At 44.0% G+C, this 20,758-nt stretch overlaps 1 protein-coding gene across 5 annotated transcripts in view; it reads right to left on the reverse strand.

Moving 5' to 3' along the window:
• NDST2 (N-deacetylase and N-sulfotransferase 2) overlaps positions 1-20,758 on the reverse strand; it is a 246,320-nt gene that overhangs the window by 142,022 nt on the left and 83,540 nt on the right. For 4 of the 5 annotated variants that reach the window (XM_059729729.1, XM_059729731.1, XM_059729730.1 and 1 more), the window contains exon 3: positions 13,768-13,849. The exons of the other annotated variant lie outside the window; for it this stretch is intronic. The gene's annotated coding sequence lies outside the window, so the exon portion shown is untranslated. The remainder of the gene's footprint in view (positions 1-13,767; positions 13,850-20,758) is intronic. 5 annotated transcript variants of the gene reach the window in all.

The raw sequence follows: 20,758 nt of genomic DNA on the forward strand, positions 1-20,758 counted from the left end.
AGTAGTGGGGGGCAGGAGACTCCCATCCCCTGCACCTCCCACTACACTCCCCCAATGCCTCTACCTCCTCCACCCTCCCATGCCTGCTTCTCTGCCACCTGTCTCCCCTGCCACTTCCCCATTCCACTCCTGCCACCACTTATCCTATACAATGGCTAGGGATGAGGTAGAGGCTGGGGCAGAGAGCACTCAGTAGCTATGGCCCCAGCCCTGGTCGGGCAATGGTGATGGCTCTGCCCCAGCCAGGCAGCAGTGGCAGCAGTCTCAGCCTCAGATCCAGCTCTGGCCCTGGCTAGGTGGCAACAGTGGTGGTGGTGGCAGCAGCAGCTCCAGCACTGCCCCTTGCCTGGAGCAGACAGTGGCTGAAGTTCTGCCCCTAGCCTCAGGCCTGAACCAGGCCAAAGTTGGAGACAGAGCCACAACCTACCCCAGGCTGGTACCTGAATCCAAGGCGAGGCTGTTTTGTCTCCCATGTCACACGGGGGGGGAGGGAGGGAGGGGGGGGGGGAGAAACCTTGGCATGGATTCAAGCAAATACAGTAAGTGGACACCAGGCCTAAGCTTTGACTGCCAGTGCATAATAAACATTTACAGCTTCTATACCTCACTCACAAGTCTACCTTTTTTTCTTGATTTGTGTGGACTGAACAAAAATTTACCAGAGGCCTAGGGTTGTTGAAATAGTATCTTCTAGCAGTAGAGTTCTGGGTTGACTGATCTGGATGATTTTGTTTTGGGAGCAAGATCAGAAGGGACAATAAGAATGAAAATAATGCATTACTAAGTACTTCCAACTGGAACTGTATCCCATTTAACAAATGCAGACTTACTATAAGTCTTAGAATTACGGATTATGTATTCAGCTAGCAGAGACAGGGATGGTGGTTCAAATCATTCACTGGATGCATAGAAAAGGTATTAAACTTTGTATTCATATCACTGGAGCCCTCCAAATATGTTTCTGTTTCTACCACTGAACACTGCTGGACTTCCATACATAGCCCAAATAATTTTAAATACTAGCTACCTGACAACTGAGTTTCTTTTCCATGCCTCTGAATTAGTCAGTCTACAAGGTGCCACTTTATCCTATCTTCCACCTGACTTCAAACTTACAAAGCTAAGTACCCCTCTCTCTTCTGATTGTTATTGATCTCTCTTCCCTCCTCTAGAAAATGTCTCCCACACCAGGCTCCCCCAGTTATACCGGCTGCCATCTCTCTCACTTCTCATTTCTAGCCTTGTTCTGTGTTGGTCTGCCTGGCTTGTAGCCATCAATAGTGGGGGCATTTTCACTGTGCCTTCTGGTGTTTCCCAATGTTCATCTTGTTAGAAGCTTGTACCAAATCTTATTACCCAAGGGCTTGTTTGTAAAAGGGAAGGAAGTGAGAGCTTCTCACTTGCAACATTTCCAATATTTCCAAGGAAAAAAAGAGAGACGTACATAGATGAAACCAGTGCATCAAAACCTTCCAGCTCCTGCCTACAATCAAAGGGATGCTTCTTTATGCGGAAAAGACTCTTCCTCCAGCATCAAAACACTGAAACTCATAAAAGTTATGCCAATTTCATCTCTAACCATTGCTCCCTATCTCCCCAGGGCTATCAGAGGACTTCAGTGCAGCTGTAACTGGCTGGAAGTAAGTCCCAATGCTTCAGTTCTAAACAGCTGCTCTCCTTCTTTGTGATCTAAATGTAAGATGCTCTCTGCCTTATACATACCTTGAAGTCCTATTTTGAACAGACAACCCTGTATTTCTTTTGAAAAAGAGACTTGCTACACCCGTCTACGGAAGCACAGGATATTCTAATACCCACAGCACCAATGTCAGTGGCACTACAGCCTAGAACTAAGGCAGAGTTGGATTTCACATTTGTGGCAGATTATGAATTAGCTAAATATTTCCCCATGCAACCAGTTAGCTCAGGCCCCAGAATGTGTCATGCTCAAGTCTGGAATCTCTAGTTCCAAAGACCAAAGCTGCCAAAGTTTAAGGAGATAAATGGACTTACAATAAGGAAAAGCTGTTTTCCGCATGAAGGAAGGTTTCATTACCACAGCTTAAACAGGTGTATCCTGTTGCCTTCCATGGGAAAATAAAGCTAAACCCGTCTCGAAACAAAACTAAATATTAATCTCTACCTACTGTATTTTTTAGGCAAATAAAAAAGCTATTAATAGCATGTTAATCCAAAATCTGGTGATGCAGTTTTTACCATAAAGATGCTGTAAAATCTGAAGGCCAAGTTGCTGGAACTGCTTGATGTAATGTTTTATATCAGCTGAAACATTCACTAGGTGACACTGATCGCAAATTATAAGCATGACGGTGAAGATTAATTTACAATTGCTAGTCTTCCTGCAACTTCAGCTGGTTTCTAAAGCATCCCTGACTGTACAGTGAGGATTGAGAATGACACTGTCCCAAAATCTGGGAGTTGCTACAGTCAATTCTGGACTAAAGTCAGAAAAGACAGGGTTTGAATGAGGGACCAACCCTAGTAGAGTGGAAAGGCCATTTTCTTGTGAACCACAAGAGCCAGAGACAACTGTTTTAGCCCCCTAGAAAGCTGGACATTTTTGCTTCCAGTTGGAAAGCATTTCTAGTAGGATGAAAAATACTGGACTTAAAAAATGTACTAATTTTTTGCCAATTACTTTCTTTCTTTCCAGGTCTCCCCAACAACTGTAGTTCTGAATGCTAGTGGGTGTCCTTGAACTACTAGAATATAAGGGTGGCATTTTATAGACTGACTTGCTCTGTTTACAAGGTGCAACCTTGACCTACTTTCTGCCTAACTCCAGACTAACAGAACTAACCACCTCTCTCCAGTAAGACTAGGATTACCACTTCCTGTCATGTTAAAGTTTGGAATCCCAGTTCTCTTCTAAATGTCAGAGCTGGTATATCCCACTCACGTTTCATTTGCTGTGCCTATACAATTAGAGCTTTCTATTATGCTCCATGCACAGCAATACTCCCAGGCAGGGCTGTCCCTAGCAGGGGCAAATCAGGGTAACCGCCCCAGGCTCTGCACTTTGGGGGGCCCCATGGAGCCGGGCGGAGCGACTGCGGCAACTCTGCGCTGTCACTGGCTTCACAACCAGCCGCTCAGCACCCCCTCTCCCCTCCTTGCTGCTGAATATGTCACTGGTTTCCTCGCATCCAGGGGCAGGGCGCTGCACAGGCTGATCTGCACCAGACCCTGCACCCTGCTTGGGTCGTCTCTACTCCCAGGGATGGCAACAGGAAGTTTGTCCCCAAGCCCAGGATAGAACAAAACCGTTCTTAACTATACTTTTACAAAGTTAACATGCACCTTCAAGTCACTCCACAGGAAACAGTGACAGCAAATGTGTAGAATAAAATGAGATCTGCTCTGTGACTTTCTTCTTCTCGCCTACATTTCTTCCTTTCTTCCCCCTGTTCTTATTGTCCCACTTTTGGCCTCTATTCAGGCTAACTGTTCTCTGCTTCTCTCCATGAACGGAACTCATGTGAAACTGGGTGACGTTCAGCTCCAGGTTCCCTGTAGCTCCTGCTACTGCCTGCCTCTGAGGTTCAGATCAGGTCTCTCCCCGTTGGGCTGCTGCAGCCATAGATTCTCATCGCTTCCCTCCCCAGTCTTGAGCTACAGCAGCAAAATTCTTCCATAGCCCCTTTTTTTGGTCTTCATTAGTACCTACTCTGTCTCCCTCCAAAAGTTATTTCACAACTGCCTGACCATATTCCAACTCTGCTGCATTCAACAGGAAGCAACAGGTGGGCGTGGAAAAAGGAGAGAGAACTGATTTAGCAGCCTGCGAGTGGCCAGGGGAAAAAAAATGAAAGAGAGTTTCTCTGCCCTCTCCGCACCCCTGAGCAAGAGACTTAGTGATAGCTCATTCATCAATCCTCAGCTCACCACTAGACGAGGTTGCAGTGCACCCCAACAGCACTTTCATTCAGCCACTCTCAGCAAACATGAGCAAGCCCCACAGCAGCTTGCTCGTATGACTCAGAAGTCAAAGTCATTAAGAATCAGGAAGATAAAGGGTGCAGAGGCACAGCATGTTTACTTCCGTGTAACCAGCTCTTACACAATTATAAACAAGGAGCAGATACATGATGTGTAGTCCTGTGCTGGTGCAACTTTCTAAAATGCACTGTAGGTTTATTAAAAAAAAAAAATCAGTGGTAAAACGACACTGCTGTAAGTTACACTTCTGTAAGTGTTTTGTGTCTACTTCTATCCCATACTTAGTACAAAGAGTCCTGGCTCTAACATCTCCTAGTGGTGAGGTGCTGTAATAGTGCATATTTCAGCCACTACCTGAGGGGTTCTTGTCATCTGTCTATTCCAGACATTGGTGTAACTTACACTGGTCTCAAAGCTCATGTAGGCAATCAGTGTGCTAGAGGCGATATCTTTTATTAGATCAACTAGACAGTTGCAACAAATTTTTTTTATTTGCAAGCTTTCAGGCACATATGCCCTTCCTCAGGCAAAGGAGAATGCAAAGATTGTAAAATTTCTCCCAGGTAGAAATGAAATCTGACTCCACTCTCCAGCTCTCCTGTGAAATATTTATTTTCATTTTTATCTGGGAAAAATGTTATAATCTTTTCATTCTCCTATTCTTGAGGAAGGGCGCATGTGCCCGAAAGCTTGCAAACAAAGAAAAAAATTGGAACTGTCTAGTTGGTCTAATTAGATACCGACTCTAGCACACTGACTTCTTGTTCTTCTTAGACCAACACAGCTACAACAACCTTTATCCCTGAAAGCTCATATAGGTTATACTGGTAGTAATGTGTTTAAGTGCAAGGGCTGGTGGTTCTGTACTCAAGTTTCCTGGGAGAATGCATGCAGTCTCAGACTCTAAAGATTGTTCTCCAGCAAAAGGAGATGAGCAATTTCACTGAAAGCTTTTACTAAAAGAACCAATATTTATAATGGCCTATTGTTGGGATTCAGTGTAAACACCACTGTAGTAAGAAGGGTTATTCATACTTCTCTTAGATTTTGCCTACTGAGTCTGCCTACTGCCCAAGAAGCATGGTCTATCATAAACGGGTATCGGCTGTCATAACTAATATAACTATTAAGTGCCAAAAAATCAGGGAAATCAAAGTTATGATTCCAAAAGGCACCAAGACTCAGTTGTTCAATGTTAAGTTGAAGGGGGGGGGGAGACACGACAACGATGACGACGGACGACGACCACAATCTTGACAGCATGTTAGTGCTGACAGCTGCTCCTATTACCAAGAGTATGTCAGGCTACTTGTACAAGAGGACTGCAATCTACAGGCACTTATGGATCCCTACTAGGTTGATACTAGAATTTCAAAGGAATGATAACAATAATAAATCTTTGTCTGGGAAGCGATTCCAGAGATGCATCTCACTCAGGGCAACCATGAAGCTCACAAGAAAACCATAACTACCATAACTTCTTACTGCCTATTTCCTTGGGGATGGCAGACAGAAAGGCTTTACCTAAACTAGACAACTTTTGGGGGAAAAATAAATCTTACCAATATCAGCCAGAACCTTAGTGCAGAAAAGACTAGCGCCTTTCTTGGGTTTTGCCACCATGATAGTTATGAGTGCTAAGAATGCGGTGCCTTGCCTATAACTAGAAGCTCACACAAATGTCAGCGTGCTTTTTTTTTAAATTTCTTAGTGTAGACAAAGATAAGAGTATTTATGTCATCAACTACAGCGGCTCCCTCTACAATGACTCCCTACCTGTACAAGTTACCCAAAACTTTCCTTAGCACTGGTGTAATGACATGGGAGTAGAGATTAGCTCAGGCCCTTGTACCAACAGTCTCAAAATGCAAACACCTATGGGTTGAGGACAGGCATTCCCACAGGAAAGGTGTCTACTCCAGGATGTTTCCACTGAGGTCAAAGATGCCCAAAGTTTGCTTACTTTATGCACAATGCACACTGAAAAGCCACATTCTTTACATCTTTGCTGGGGGTAATGGTATAACCATGCTTAGGGAAGAAGGAAGTCTGGTGCTTTTCACTTGGTTTTAGTCAATCACATTCCTGCTCCCAGGCTTCTCTAATCAGGCAGGCTAGAAACAAACAAACAAAAAGTATTTTATGTGATTGTGTATGCTGCTTCTCTGTATGAAAGCATGGGAGCTGCTAGGACACCACAGGGAACCTGCTGTAAGGGTGGAAGTCTCATTTCTACCTTGTGTGATAGATGAAGCAGCTTCAGTAGCACGATGAGTCGATGCCACTAGATTCCAGCAGGCATAGCAGGAAAGAGCTCAAGGAGCTAGCTGGCTTTGCCTTACAGCATCTTATGTGGTTTGCATCACCACCACCTTTTAAACCACATCTCCTCCCAAACTCTTCATTAAGAGTTAGGTTCCATAAGGAATCAGGAGTATACAGTCCCTAAACTTTATCCATCTGGGCGCAATTTTTTTTTTCCAATGTGGGCCTGGTGCCTGGAACTCAGTCCCACATTAGAACTCAAATTCACTGGTCTTTATAGGTTATTACAGCCTATTTATTTAGACTAAGTGGGAGGATGGGAGAAGGGTGAATTATATAGTAAGAGTCCTTTCCCCCCCCTCCCTATCTGAAAGAAGAGGCAAGCAGAAAGAGTTCTTTCAGCATTCCAAATGTTCCCTGTACAGATGATTCACGAAATAAGATTTTATGCCTTTACTTTAAAGTGCACCTACAGATATGTATGAAAAAGGCATGATATAATGTGGGGAAAACAAAGGAATAAAGATATATTAAACGTGCACAAGGGGGCTGTTACATAACCATAACTCAAAAGTTCCTAAATTATAAATGGTGTTTAAAAACTGAACCATATCACATTAGCAATTCTTGCACTAGAAAAATAAAACAAGCACAAGAAACAAAATGCTTGGACTGGAAGATCAACAAACATGTTTGAGATACATATTTTGCTGAATGCACATTATCAATGCAGCTCCTTCTATTTAAATGTGCAGATCACTGGCTATACACAGAGCCCACATGAAGGTTCTTCCTCCTAGATGGGTCTATAGGATAAAAGCAATAGCCCACACCAAGAACCATGCATATGACAAATCAAATCTTTTGAAATTACCCTTTGAAGAGTTACCAAAAAGCAACACGTAAAGAACCTTGCTATCACTGAAGCTCCACTATGTCTTCCCATGATACAACCAAAACCCTTGCAAGTAATTTTATCACTTTCTACAAAAGGGCAGAAAAAGAATCACTGCTGGGATGGAAACAAGCCAGATAAATGTCACCCAAAGATTGAATATGTTAGATGGATTTGTTTGAAGGTGCTTTAAGTGACAGTGCCTCTCTAAACAAAATTTTATTATCCATGATGCTACGCTGTAATAAAGGAATTGCTTCTAAATAAAATGTTTCCTGAAGGATTTCAGGAAGCATCTACAGGTCTTTAAAAACAGAGGACCAGCCAGCAGAGGACTACAATTGTGTGATGAGGCACATTTCCTCCTTTTTCCACAGCATCTCTGTTTTGCATGGAAACACAGAAGGGATGTACTAAGCCACCAAGCCAGTCAATTGTAGGAATATTTGAAACATATCTTACTGTATTTGATCTAGAACTAAATTCTAGAGTTCTGAGGCGTGAAATGTAAAGGGATTCGGTGCCTGATGAGTTTCATCTAATCAAGTGAATACCTTTATTTTTTGCCTCTGGTCATGCTAAAGTTTGTATTGTTGCTGTTTTCATTCTCCCTTTTAAAATGGTCTCCTACAGCTCCAAGCTAAAGATCTTCCTGGAGATTCTCAGTGACAGCTGCAGCATCTCAGCCATCTGTTTAATTTATATTTGCTAATGCAGCTCCTGCTGTTTTCAACTGACAATTTTCTCTCTCTCATTACTTGCACACGGGAAATCACTGCAGTTGCCAAAGTTTCTCTTTAGTCTTAGCCATCAAATCACATCTGATGACAAAGGGGCATAAATGGGGCCCCTTCCTGCCCCAATTTTGTATTGTTAAAGTTACAAAGATATGCAAGGATTTTTATGTTGTTTCTTTTAAGACTCAGATACAATAATGAGGCAAGGAATGGAAGGGGAAAGAGCAGCACAACAAAGACGGAAAAGGAAAAAAAAAAAGAATTACACTCATTCCCTTCCAACACAGTAGTCCTTTTGCAGAACCTTCTACACACCATTTCAAAAAACATGGTTCAGCACTTTCAGCCCACTATACCCAATTTAACAAACTAAAGTTTGTTGGTACTGGCACTGTCTTACCCTCACGTGCACATCCAGTGGAGTCTTCCTTTCTCATGCAAAATCATAACATTCAGACCAGATCAAGAGCCATACAAATAAGTATCTGGAAATAAATACGAAAAGTACAACCATTCTAAGGGGCCATCCTAGAGAGCTAAAAAAACTGCAGTACAGGGCAGCTCTCCCATACTGTTCCTTTAGGGTAAGAGATGTTCTGAATAAAGCCACAATTCAATCAGTTCTTGAAGTGGTGGCCAGCCAGCATCACCAGAGGAAAATGATGACATGGGAAGATTTAGCCAGGGCTGCCAAAGTGGGTTTTCTAGGAGAGCAGGGAGCTCTATGGTCCTGTTCATGCTGGCAAAGAATACTGGGTTATAACATACAACCCAGCACTCATTATAGACAAGCCAGTCATGTTTAAAATCATGTCATCTTGTTGTAATTAACCCCTACATTGACTGCTAAATGTGTTGTAACATGGTATGATATCCCAGTGATAACTAGCCCTAAATTAGAAACAAGTTGGGCCACTGAATGGGCTGTATACAAACTGAGCCAAGAAGTGCAATGCTTCATGCCCCTTTCTAACCTATCCTATTCCAAGCAGTTGTATTAATTGTATAGTGGCACAAGGCAACACAAGAGGTGCAGATCCCAAAGGGCTGGAAACCTGTGCTCAAACACCTCTTTCAAGTCATACAGACAGAGTGCCCGCATGGCCAGGGCTGATAAACAGCTGGCAGGGATGCATGTGCAGAGAGTGCTTGGAAGATATCAGTTAATCTCTTATCTCCAGGGTTCCCAGAAGACAACCTGAAATTAAATCTTTTATTCTGACACCACATGCTAGACCTGGCTCCAGCAGCCATGTGGGGACCTTTTAACTCTTTTGTAGTCCTCAAGCTGCCTTTTCTACCACAGTCTCTTCCTATCTTGTGTGCAACTCACTCAGTGAAAAAAGGAAAACAGTGCCTATCTTGAGGTTCCTTTGAAAACCATTTTTAATGAATGCTGTTAGTGCAAGTAGTTGGTCACACGTATTTTGACTTCGTCAGAAACCTGCTTGATCAATACTCAAAATGTTCTCCACCTTTGGGAGTCTGAGCTGTAGATTCAGGCGCTACAGGACTTTAAAAAAGATGGGCAGCAGCGATATCAATTTGACACCTGGTTTAGATCTGTTTCCAGATTGGGGAGGTCAATAACTTTTGACATGCGTCAGAACTTCGGCAGCTTTCCCTCGCATGTGACCTTGTAAAGAATTGAACCAACCAAGAATAAGCGCATGGTCTGAGATGCTTCAGGAACCCAGGGAGATGATGTCATATCCTGAAGTGGTGCCACACTTGATGCTACCCAAAACCTTGTTAAGTTCAAGAACTGCGAAGAGTTTTGGACAGGTTCTGGTTTGGTGCATACAGTGGAAAGTTCTCCATTCTTTTGGGAAGCGGCTTTTCACTCCCTTTTACAGCAGTGATTTTGCTACACAAAGTAGGTGGCTGAGGGTGACTCAGTGTTGATAGCTGATGACTGCTCCAAGATGATGAAGTAGACTCCAACATAGACTAAGCCTATTCCCGTACAAGCAGCTCTCTGGAGTAATGGACATTGGTTCATGTCTGGGACACTGGGAAGAAGCTCCTAAATTCCTCCTGTTTTGACTGGTCATTTTGTACATCAATACTTGTTTGGGAAATGAGCTCTGTTTTCAATAGATGGCTCAGGAAAGCTAAGTGCTGTGGCAGGGCTGTGGTTATGTACATAGAGTGGGAATGTGGAAAGTTTTCAAAACCACCTCATAGGAAGTGAGCTTGGGTAAATTCAAAAAGAGGTTGGATGAACACCTGTCTGGGGTCATGTGATCCCAGCATGTGCTCCGGCCAGTGGCAGGGAGTCAGACTAGATGATCTATTTAGGTCCCTTCTGACCCCTAACTACTATGAAACTTCCAGCTAGAATGGGTGAAGTCCAGCTTCCCAGTCATTTCCTCCCATGTAGCTCAGTGAGCTGCTTGCAATGATTTGATCAAGTGATCTGCCGCATCTAGGTTGCCAGATGACTCGTACTGCTTTAGCAATGCAGCACATTCTGCGCTGAGACAGGAAGTATAGACTGGGTGGCAGCCATGTGGAATGGCCCTGTGGCAGAAGGCCACCTCTGTTTCTCCCCATAAACTCTGCTCTGTGACAATTTGGTTAGGATGGGCCCAGCAGAGGATACACACCTTACCCTATCTCTTTAGGTAATGTGAGCTGGATACAATCCTGAGGGAGGGGGAAAACCTGCCCCCTCTGCCTACCTGACTGGCATCACATACCTGGGGGAGAGGCTTGCTCCCTCGGGAGCTAGGAACTGCCAGTCTGCCCAGCAACTAGTGATGCATGTCAAATTGGTTGGCTGGCAGCCAACAGGTGCTGGCCTCCATTGGACCAAGTAAATGAGGTCACAAGGGCTATATAAGTTAAGGACTGCCCAGGAGGAGGGGGCAGCAGCCATGAGGAATACTCGGAGACAGAGAAGAGCTGAACCATCTGAAACTTGCTCTCCCTCTCAAAACTCTTGATCAAGGAACTGCCTGCCTCCAGAGGGAATCTCCACCTGCCTCTGGATGATACTTGTGAGTAAGCTACCTGAGATCTAACTAGATATATAGCTTGCAGTAACTCAGAGGCATGATCAAAGGCTACCCAGCCATGCCAGTTTGCTTTATGGGATTTCTCCAATATTGCTCTACCCTGTACCCTACTGCAACTCTACCCCTTGTAACCAATGAAGTTCTTTGTACCTAGCGTGGGAGACTTATTGGGAGTAGGTCTAAATTACGCTTTGGGGTCCCCTTAGTTCAGCTGACTAAGGGAGACCACTACTTGTGCTTCTGACTGAGGGAAGCATCCCAAGTTCTTGAAGTGAATCAAGTACCCTCGAGGGCTACTAGGCCTGTGTTTCCCAGGGTGTGGAGTGCCAGAATCAAGCCCAGCCCTGGGTGGTGGCAGTGGAACCCCCAGGCTAGTGGGTGTACTCTAGGAAGGGGGTCAGCCAGACATGAGGCACCCCCAAGAAGGCACTTGGAGTCTGGAAGGTGGTCGGGCGCAGTGAGGTGGGTGGCTCAATGCAGGAACGCCCCCTACTGGCCCACCACAGGGCCCACGTACTGCTTTATAAATGGTGGTTTTAAATGGTTTTCAAAGGAACCTCAAGATGGGTACTGTTTTCCTTGACCTCACAGCAGCATACAGTATTGTTTGGCACACAGTCAGCTCATAAAAATGGCAAGTGCCTATCTTGTTGAACTGCTCCTTTGCAATAGACGGTTCAGGGTGCACATGGATGAGAAGACAAGCATTTGGAAAAGACAGACCAATGGACTGCCTCAGGGATCTGTGCTTGCTCTGATTTTGTACAACTTTTACACCAATAACCTGCCACAAACCGAGTCACAGACATTCATCTATGCTGATGACATCTGCTATGGACTCCAAGCCCAGACTTTCTATGAGCTAGAACACACTCTGAACAATGTCATTACAAAGCTGGCTGACTGCTGCAAGATTTGGAGCCTCCAGCCAAGCATCAGTAAGACAATTTCCAGCATTTTCCACCTACACAATGTTAATGCTGGCCAGGAGCTAAACAGCTACTGGAATGGTCAGAGGCTGAGGCATGAAACACAACCCATCTCCCTGAGCATGAAGTTAAACCAGACATTGAGCTACCATGAACACTTGAAAAAGACAGCAATGAAAGTTAAGGTATGCAACAACCTCCTTAACAAGCTTCTGGGTCATCATAGGGGACAAGAGCTTCAACCCTAAGGATGTCAGCTTTTGCCATCTTGTACTCTGTGACAGACTACTGCGTACCAGTCTGGAACCAGTCATCACACACCAAACCCAATGAAGTGCAGCTACATTTGACAATGCGCATCATCTCAGGAATTCTTCAACTGATCCCTCTCTATCATGGCTCCCAGACCTAAGCAACATTGTTCCCCAATCCAAGGCTGCTGCTGTACGACAAGTTCTTAAATCCACCTGCTGCACATCTACCATCATGACACCCACTGTGGTCCAAACTGCTGCACCAGGACCGCACCATGGAGACCCCCTGGTGTGAGGAATGGAGGTCGACATTATTACCAAACAATTTCCTTATAACAGATCCTACAGTCTACCCACTCAGCTTCAACCTGCCACATCATCAGTGGGCCTCGTTAAATAGGTTCCAGAAAGGGCAAAATCTATGTGTAGCCAACCTCCACCATCAGGGTCTTCACAACAACCCAGACTGTAGCAAGACACACCATGCTGCATATTGTCGATGACTGCCTGCTGACTAAGTTCAGTAGCAGACTACAGGAACTGCACATGGCCACTAAGGATGCTACTGCATGGCTCAGCAATTATGCACATGCTGACTAAGTGAGTGAAAAAAGGGACAATGGGAGATAAAGGAGAGCAGAAGAGAAGAAAGACAAAAAGAAATGGAAGAGATTCAAAGCCAGCCAGGGGAAAAGAAGCATGAGAAAAGTATTCTACAGTGTAGCAGAAAAGTAGAAGCTTCTCCTTTCATAAACTTCTGCCTGGCACTTGGTGCTGTGCCTGGTCTTTATAGCTGGCAGTATCATCTTCCTTGTGTCCAGAGCATGACACAGCATAGCAGGTTTTCCTTTCTTGCAAAGCTTCTGTTTAGCACTGTGTGTGTACCCACAGCACTCTGCTGCTAAAGAAACCCACACCTGGGAAGGAGTGATCACAAAAGTATAGCCCACAAAATGGTGCCTGTGAACCAATTCTTCCTCTCCCAGCTGCAGCTAGATATGGAGTCATTAGATGAACAAGAAACAGATTTGCCACTTGGAATCTACTACTAAAAATAGAGCATTTCCATGCCCCCAAACAGCGGTAGCACAACAGTTCAACTTTACAATGCATGGTGGACAGGATAGGACAGCTAAAGGAAATAGGAGTATTCTCAGAGCCAACTTGCTGATACCTACATTGTACATCAGGATTTTATAGCTTCTTTTAGAAAAGACACTGCCTGGTGGCCAGAGAACCAAAGTGCTTGGACTCTATTCTCAACTCAGTCCCAATATGTTCTCTGTACCTCAGTTTACCTATCTATAAGTGGAGGTAACTTCACAGGTGCTCTAGCACTTGGAGGTCCTAGTCATAGATCAGGACCCCATTGTATTAGGCATTCTAAACCAAGAATTCAAGCACAGCCCTTGGCCCAAACAGTTTACAGTTTAAAGGTCTGAAAACCTGCTATACAACTATGGAGAATTACTTGATCTCCAAGGCACCTCACATGCAGCAACAAGAATGACAAAAGGGAGAGCAGAGTGGAGCAAGGCACAATGTAACAGAGGTGTGCTCATCTCCCATGCCAGACGAGCACGGGAGATATCCGTTTTTTTCACAGCTTTCAAAAACATGCAAAACCAGAGATCCCCAGGAAGGAGGACATTCTTTCCCCCAGGCTACCCAGGCCAAAATTATCAGTTACCTCCACTTCTCACTTACCTCAAGAAGCAGCCATGTACAGTCTAAGGAAGAGCCAGGCTACACCATATCAGAAGCAGCCAGAGTAAAGGACACTGTACCCCTGGGGAAAGGAAACAGAGTGTAGTATAACATACTGATACAAGGCCATGTGAGCCAATGAAGTTTTCCAAACCAGAAGCATCCTTTGGTACCCTTTTCTCCAATTGAGCAGAGTAAGTTTAGTTTGCAAGGAAATCTCCTGTGAGCATCAGTATTTAAAGCTGGAATCTGAATTTCTAGATGATCCCACTTTGATTTTGAAATTTTGGATATGGAAAGTAATAAAAGTAGTATTCTATTAATATTACATGAACCTCAGTTTACCTGACTGATAGGAAGAAATAAACAGGGGAGGAAAAAATGAACTTATGGTAACTTAAGGGAATGTTGGAGGAGAATGCCAGCTTCCCACCTGGATAGCTCCAGCTAAGCTGCAGTTTCTTCTTCCCAGGCTCAGAAAAGGGGCACTAACACATTACAATCTCTGCCCAGAGAGGAAAGGAGGTGAGCTGGCAGCATCTGTGAGAAATCAGCCTTTGACAGAATATGGCAGCGGCTGCCTGTCTCTCCCAGCCCAGAAGCTAGGGATTGCTTGTTTGTGTAGAACTTAACTCAAAACTTACAAGACAAAAGGGAAAAAATAGCTAAAACTAAGGCATGCTGGCATTCTTTGTTTTATCCATTTCCTCTGCTGCATTCATTTTGCATGAATAAAATTATTTTGTTCTGAAGAAACAGTTTTCAAATCACTTTAATCAGCTGCTGCTCCCAGACCCCTGGAGGAAATGGGCTTGCTGGTGCTGAACACCACTGGACCTGTTGTGTTATTTCTAGACTTAGAGAGGTAGTAGAACTCCCTGGTTCATGCCAGAGAGGCATGAAAATAGTCAAATCTGCCACTGGAGAAGAGGGAGCTAAGCAGGATCTAAAGCACAACTTGACCTATAACTGTGACAAACATTTTATAATCTGGTCAGCATAAAATTCACCACCTCCTAATAATTGCACAAAATCAGATACAGATAACAAAATCTGCAAAGTAAGAGGAAAGCTAACCTTATCGCTGCCAAACAGAATCAATTTCTTCTGTCATTTACTGAGGAAGCCAGGGGACACCACTACCACACCATTCTTAAGTAGTTAGTACTGGCATGTAAGTAGTCTACTGTTCCCTACATAGTCTCCCTATGTGGGGACATACCGTAGAAGTCCAGTGTTCACACACACTTGCCCCTGGACAAATTTCCTAACTCAGAAAAAAACTCCTTTCAGAATCAGAATCTTCTTTAGGGGTAGGAGAGGAGGGAAGTTCTTAATTTTTCTGGCTGGAAGAAACCTTTGTATTAACAATACATTTTTGCTTTCCACAAAATGTTCCCATTACCCAATTCTCTTGTACATGTGAACCACAGACCTGCTTATCCTGTAAGTAAAAAATAATCACCTTTCAAATATGTAAAAGATAGATATAGATACTCTACCAAAGGCAGAGGTGAATTGAATGGAATGAGCATTTCCAAGAAGAAAGCTCTTGTAGGGTGACTTCTGCAGCACAGCTAGGTAGATTATCTACTCTCTCAACCATTTCTACAAATGTTGGCAAATATACATGATCTCCATTTAGGTATTCATAAATACATGTTAAATGGAAGGAAGGCCTTTTTTTTTTTTTTTTTTTTTTTAACCTGCATTCCATCAGAGATTCCCCCTGCCCTGCTCCCCCCCCCCCCCCAAAAAAAAAAGCTCACCACTGTTTCCAGCATCCTTCTTTCAGCATTTAAGTTTCTCTCCTCTAAGACTAACTACAGATAAATAACCAGGTTCCTCCTCATTGCCTTGCATCCCCAGGTATTCCCCAAAAAAAATTCCAAAAAAAAGCATGAAGTTTAAACATAGTGCTTGGAGAGCTATTTCTCTAGGAAATGAATAGGGGTTGATTCATAAGCTTTCCAAAGCCCTCCAAAGTGATAAACTTACTTAGGTATCATTCTCAATGGATGCACAACACTTTGAAAGTACTATAGTACTTAATATCAACTGCCCTGAATCTTAGCCCAGAGCTCCTTGAAAGTTAGTCCCCAGGTCTGCCAAAAAGATCCATAATAGTTCATGCTGACTTGGTGGAGGTGATATTCTTCAGTGGATTCCTCATACCAGTTACATCCATTAAACAGAGAATGTCACTTATTAGTTCTACCCTAAGAGTTAGCCTAAGAGTAAGATTTATTATCATCACCCAGAAAGCCTGGCCAGGGTGTTCCCTCCCCTGTGGGAACCCCTTTCCCCAGTAACTCATAACTCCAGGGCCGTGCGGGTGGTCAGCGTCTCCTCGGCCAAGCTGCTCCTTGCTGCAGGGGCCTTTCAGGCCTCTGGCTCCATCTGGGCCACCTGCCTGCTAGTAGCCCTGAGCACCGCTGTGTGCTTCTCGAGGCTCTGCTTTCTGCTCAGGGGTGGGGGCCTGGGCCGCCTTGTGTGGTCCCAGGACCTTGGTCTGGCTTGGACCTGCTGTGAAGCAAAGCCTGCACCAAGCCCTGGCTGCATGCCAGGGGTTGGAGACCCAAGCCACCTCAAACAGCTCCCAGGGTCTTGGTCCCTCAGGGCCGCCAGTGCACCGCCTCTTGCACCAAGTTCCTGGCCCTGGGCCAGGGTTAGGGACTTGAGCTGCCTCAAGTGGCTCCCAGGGTCTTGGTCCCGCTGAGACTCTCCGTTCAGCACTATCTGCACTGAGGGGGGGGCTGGAGACCCAAGCTGCCTCATGAAGCTCCCAGGGTCTCACTGCCATGCACCAAATGGAAGTTGTGGCTATCCAGCGCTCTTGTTCCGCCAAGGGGGTGTTCGGGCTCATCAGGGCACTGGCCTCTGCCCAGCTGGCCAGCTCTTCTTAGCCCCCTCTCTCTCTTCTCCGTCCCCCAACGCGTCTGCCACGTACTGGGCATGCAGCTCATTTTATTCTCTTGGGGGGCTCTGCCCCTGAAGTTTTGCCAGACCAGCAGAGAGCAGTCTTGTACCAGGTCTAAGACTTTTCTTTTTTTTCCTCTTTGCCCCAGCAGAGGCGGGGCAAACCCCTCCCAACAGTTACGGACTCCACCAATCAGAAAAGGATTCTCCAAGTCCAGCTATGCTGGGCTGTATTGGTAAGTCTGCCATGCATCTAAATTTATTTAAAATGCACCAGTTATTCAAAGTGCAAAAGATTCTGACTCCAAAGCAAGTACTACTGCGTATAGCTGATAAGACCCACTGGTAATGGTATCCAGCAATGTTTCTATCAATGGATCCCGGTGTTACAAATCCATGTACTTCAAACAGCAGATGCAATTACTAGATAAATCATGCACAACTAGGGAGACAGCACTAGATGCCTGGTCCTTCAGCCTGAAAAGTACACACAACTTCCCTCTGAGGTAAGGGAAAACTGTAAATTGGGGGAGTAACAGTCCATACTTACTCTGGATAACAGCAATGAAAAAACATCATCATGTACACACTCACAAAGCACTCTGCACTGGGAGAACACCAGCAAGGGAGTAAATTGATTGTTTGTGATCTAAGCTACTTGGCATGATGTTTATTTACCTATTCAAGGTTCCTAAAGCATTTTACAAATGAAGGTAAATACCCTCTTCTGCAGATTAAGCACCAAAGCTCATCCCACCTAGTCAACATCTAAATGGTACTTAAGTATCTGTGAGCAATTCCCTTCCACCTTGCTGGAATCCTGTAAAAAACAGCTAATGCAAAAAGGTGGGCAAGTCTTTCCCATCCTTGTCACTTTTTGTAACTCAGTTTTACCACTAAAATAAAAATGCATTACACAAGTAGAGGATGTAGGCTGTAGCTTTGAACTCGAAAGCTTGCTTAATAACTATTCTCCAACTATTCGGGTTGGTCTAATAAAAGATATCAAATTCACCCAAGGAACCTTATCTTACACAAGTAGAAGCATTCCTGTTTTGTCAGGGATTCAAGCAGGAAGGAATGGGTTTGCTCTAAGCAGAACAACAGCACCAATATCAAAGGATAATGATAAAAGCTGTTATAATTTAATGGTACATCTGTGTCATTCTGTAGTGATACAAGTTAGCAAAATTCCTTCGGTTTTAAGCCTTCTTTGGGTTCAAAGTTAGGGCAACTTAGCTCACTTGTGTCACTGCAAGATTGTGCAGATGCAACAGTCAGGCTGTAGCATGCTCCCAAGCTGCAGCTCCCCTGCCCCTTTTAAAGCACCTATAACATTGGTTTGTACATGCCCTTTGACACCTAAGCGCCACTCAGACACCTAATCAGTGGACTATGATCTGGCCCACAGCTGTACAGAAAAATTACAGACTGATCTGGTATTAAAATCCAGGAGGCTCTGTCCACTAGATCACATTACTCTGTGTGGTATTATCACGTTTCTGGGGCACAATTCTGTTTTTGGATCTAAATGTGCCCCATCCTCTCACAGTCTGCATGAACTGAATGTATATCTAGCAATAATATAAGGGTTTCAAATTTAGAGCAATAGCATGCTGTTGGGGCCAGTGGTTTTAGGCATGTTTTACATTTTATAGATATCACTGGGTCCCAACATATCAGCAAAATGTGAATAGATTTCTGGAGCCAACAATCCTAACCAAGGCTTTCCAAGGGCTCTGTCTGTAAATTCCTATCTGTAACATGGTTCCTCACTGCTACCAAATTACAGAACTGTTACTGTGTCTAAATTAGAGCATCCATTCCCAAACCTTCCCTCTCCTCATTTTTCTGCCTTTCCTCCTCCCCATGCCCCCCCCCCAAAAAAAAAAAAAAGAATGAAAATCTAATACCACAGCTGAAAAAGAGCAACATGCAGCAGGACCATGAAAACAAGATTTCTACAGGTGGGTATCAAGTAGCACTTCTCTGGAACAAGACTAAAGGACAGGGTTTCACAACAACAAAGCTTCAATAGTCGGCAGCTGGCCTTGAGGCGCATACTGCTCAACTCCATCCGATTACAAGGGGCATCTCTCATGCTGCACCCATATCTAACTCCACCCCACACTAGCCTGCTGTTCTCAGTCTTCATGGTAAATTGACATCAAAGACTTGCTCAGGAAACTGAGGTTAGAGGGAATGGTATTTATGTTAAAGGGATTAATCCCACATTTTGTCACGCTTCCTCTGCTATATTTTGTTTTATAGTGCCTCATTCTGACTGTGTGCTTCAAATCTGGGCTACTGGAAGCCAAGAGCTATGCAGACAGAAGGCAGACATCTCTGCATAATGTAAAATGAATTACAGGTTGAGGCTCAGAATCCAGTATGCCTCCATATTATATACACAGAGATTACCCTCACACAGGCACTAGGCACACCAAAGGAAGCCAAAAAGGGAGCATGTCCTGGACACTGACTAAAATGAAAGAAATCACAAAGTGAGCTGGTGAATTCTGACAATCAATGCAGTAGGACTGGAACAGGGCTGTTGGATAAAGGCAAATACAAACTTACTTTAGCCTGTTTTTTGCAGCCACTCACCAGGTTTACCAGTTAGTCAAATCTCACCAGCCTGTGAGAGCTGTGACCCAATACAGCTGAGCTTTGAATTAGAAGTCACTTAGTCTGCAGGGCAGCAGCTCTGCCAGGTGAGGTGTAAGAGCTCCTGCTGTGCTGATCTAGTACAGAAACACATCTCGTCTCAGCTGGAATTTCCTCGTAAATACGCAGGCCTCTTGATACAGTAGAAAAACAGTCCAGACAGTCTGAATCATAGCTTTTACTGTGCTGGTTAAAGATATGGCTATTGAAATTCCCATTATCCTCCCCAATCCTCATATACTCAATATGATGATTTAATTATATACCTGTAATTCGGTTTACATTGTACAATAAGGTAAAAGGTAAAGAGATTCCAGTCAATGACACTTGAGATAAGGAAATGAGTCATTAGAAAGCATAGCACTATAACGCTGCATTTAGACAAACATCTTCTAACGTGCAGAAAGAGAACTTAAAATCCTCTCAAACAGGGCAGGCAGGAAGTTTTGGCAAAACCTAACCTAAAAGTACATTTCTAGACCTTAAGATTATGAAAATGAAAATAACTTGTCAACTATAAATCAATGCAGTATTGTCTTCCTAAATCTGCAGGCAGACAGCTTCAGCACCTTGCCATGCTCTGAACTTTTCTACGCTGTAGCACTAGTAACTAACCTAGATTTTCAGAGAGACAAATAGGAACCCAGGGGCAGGAGTGAAACTGAAGAAAAAAAATCAGGTCAGTTTAATTTTACAGCCCCTGGAAAAGCTCTAAGGAGCAGAGGCATGGAAGAAGTAGAACAGCAGGAGCCAGAAAAACAAGGGAAGGTCAGAGTAAGCAGAGATCTCATCTGCCCCCGTCACAAACAAGCAGATGAGAAATGAGAAAATTCAGAATACCCCTTTTCTTGAGAATGGGGACAAGAGAAACATTCTGTTTTATTATGGTTATTTATGGTAGTGTGTAAGGACCAATCATGGTCAGAGACCCCTTGTATTAGGCATTATACAAGCATGGAATAACCAGTATCTGCTCCAAAAAAATGAATATCTAAAAAGTCAGAACAAGTAAAAAGAGAGTAATGTATAGGCTGTGTGAACAGTGTGATTTCAGACAAATGCAGCAATTCTGTGATTTTTGTGAATAGGAGCATGGGATTTTACTGAGTGAGAATAAGCTATCCATCAAATACCTACTTGCTAGAGACTGATGCAAGACATTTAGAATTTGATCTGAGTTTAAGCGAAGTCCTTTACAAGGAAGGCCTTTCATACATCTGCTGTTTTGTAGCATATCTCTGTAAGGGATGAAAATGAAGTTGCCATCCCATTTGGCAACTGAGATCCCTCCATGTTTCATATCAAGCTGAGACTAGTAAATTCTCTCCTCTGACTGGATGAAAAAAAGGGAAGAGTACTGATGGTAATAGGAAAGGAAAAGCATGATGTGGAAACAAGTGTGGGA

This window comes from Alligator mississippiensis, chromosome 6 (assembly GCF_030867095.1).
Source record: "Alligator mississippiensis isolate rAllMis1 chromosome 6, rAllMis1, whole genome shotgun sequence".
NCBI lineage: Eukaryota > Metazoa > Chordata > Crocodylia > Alligatoridae > Alligator > Alligator mississippiensis.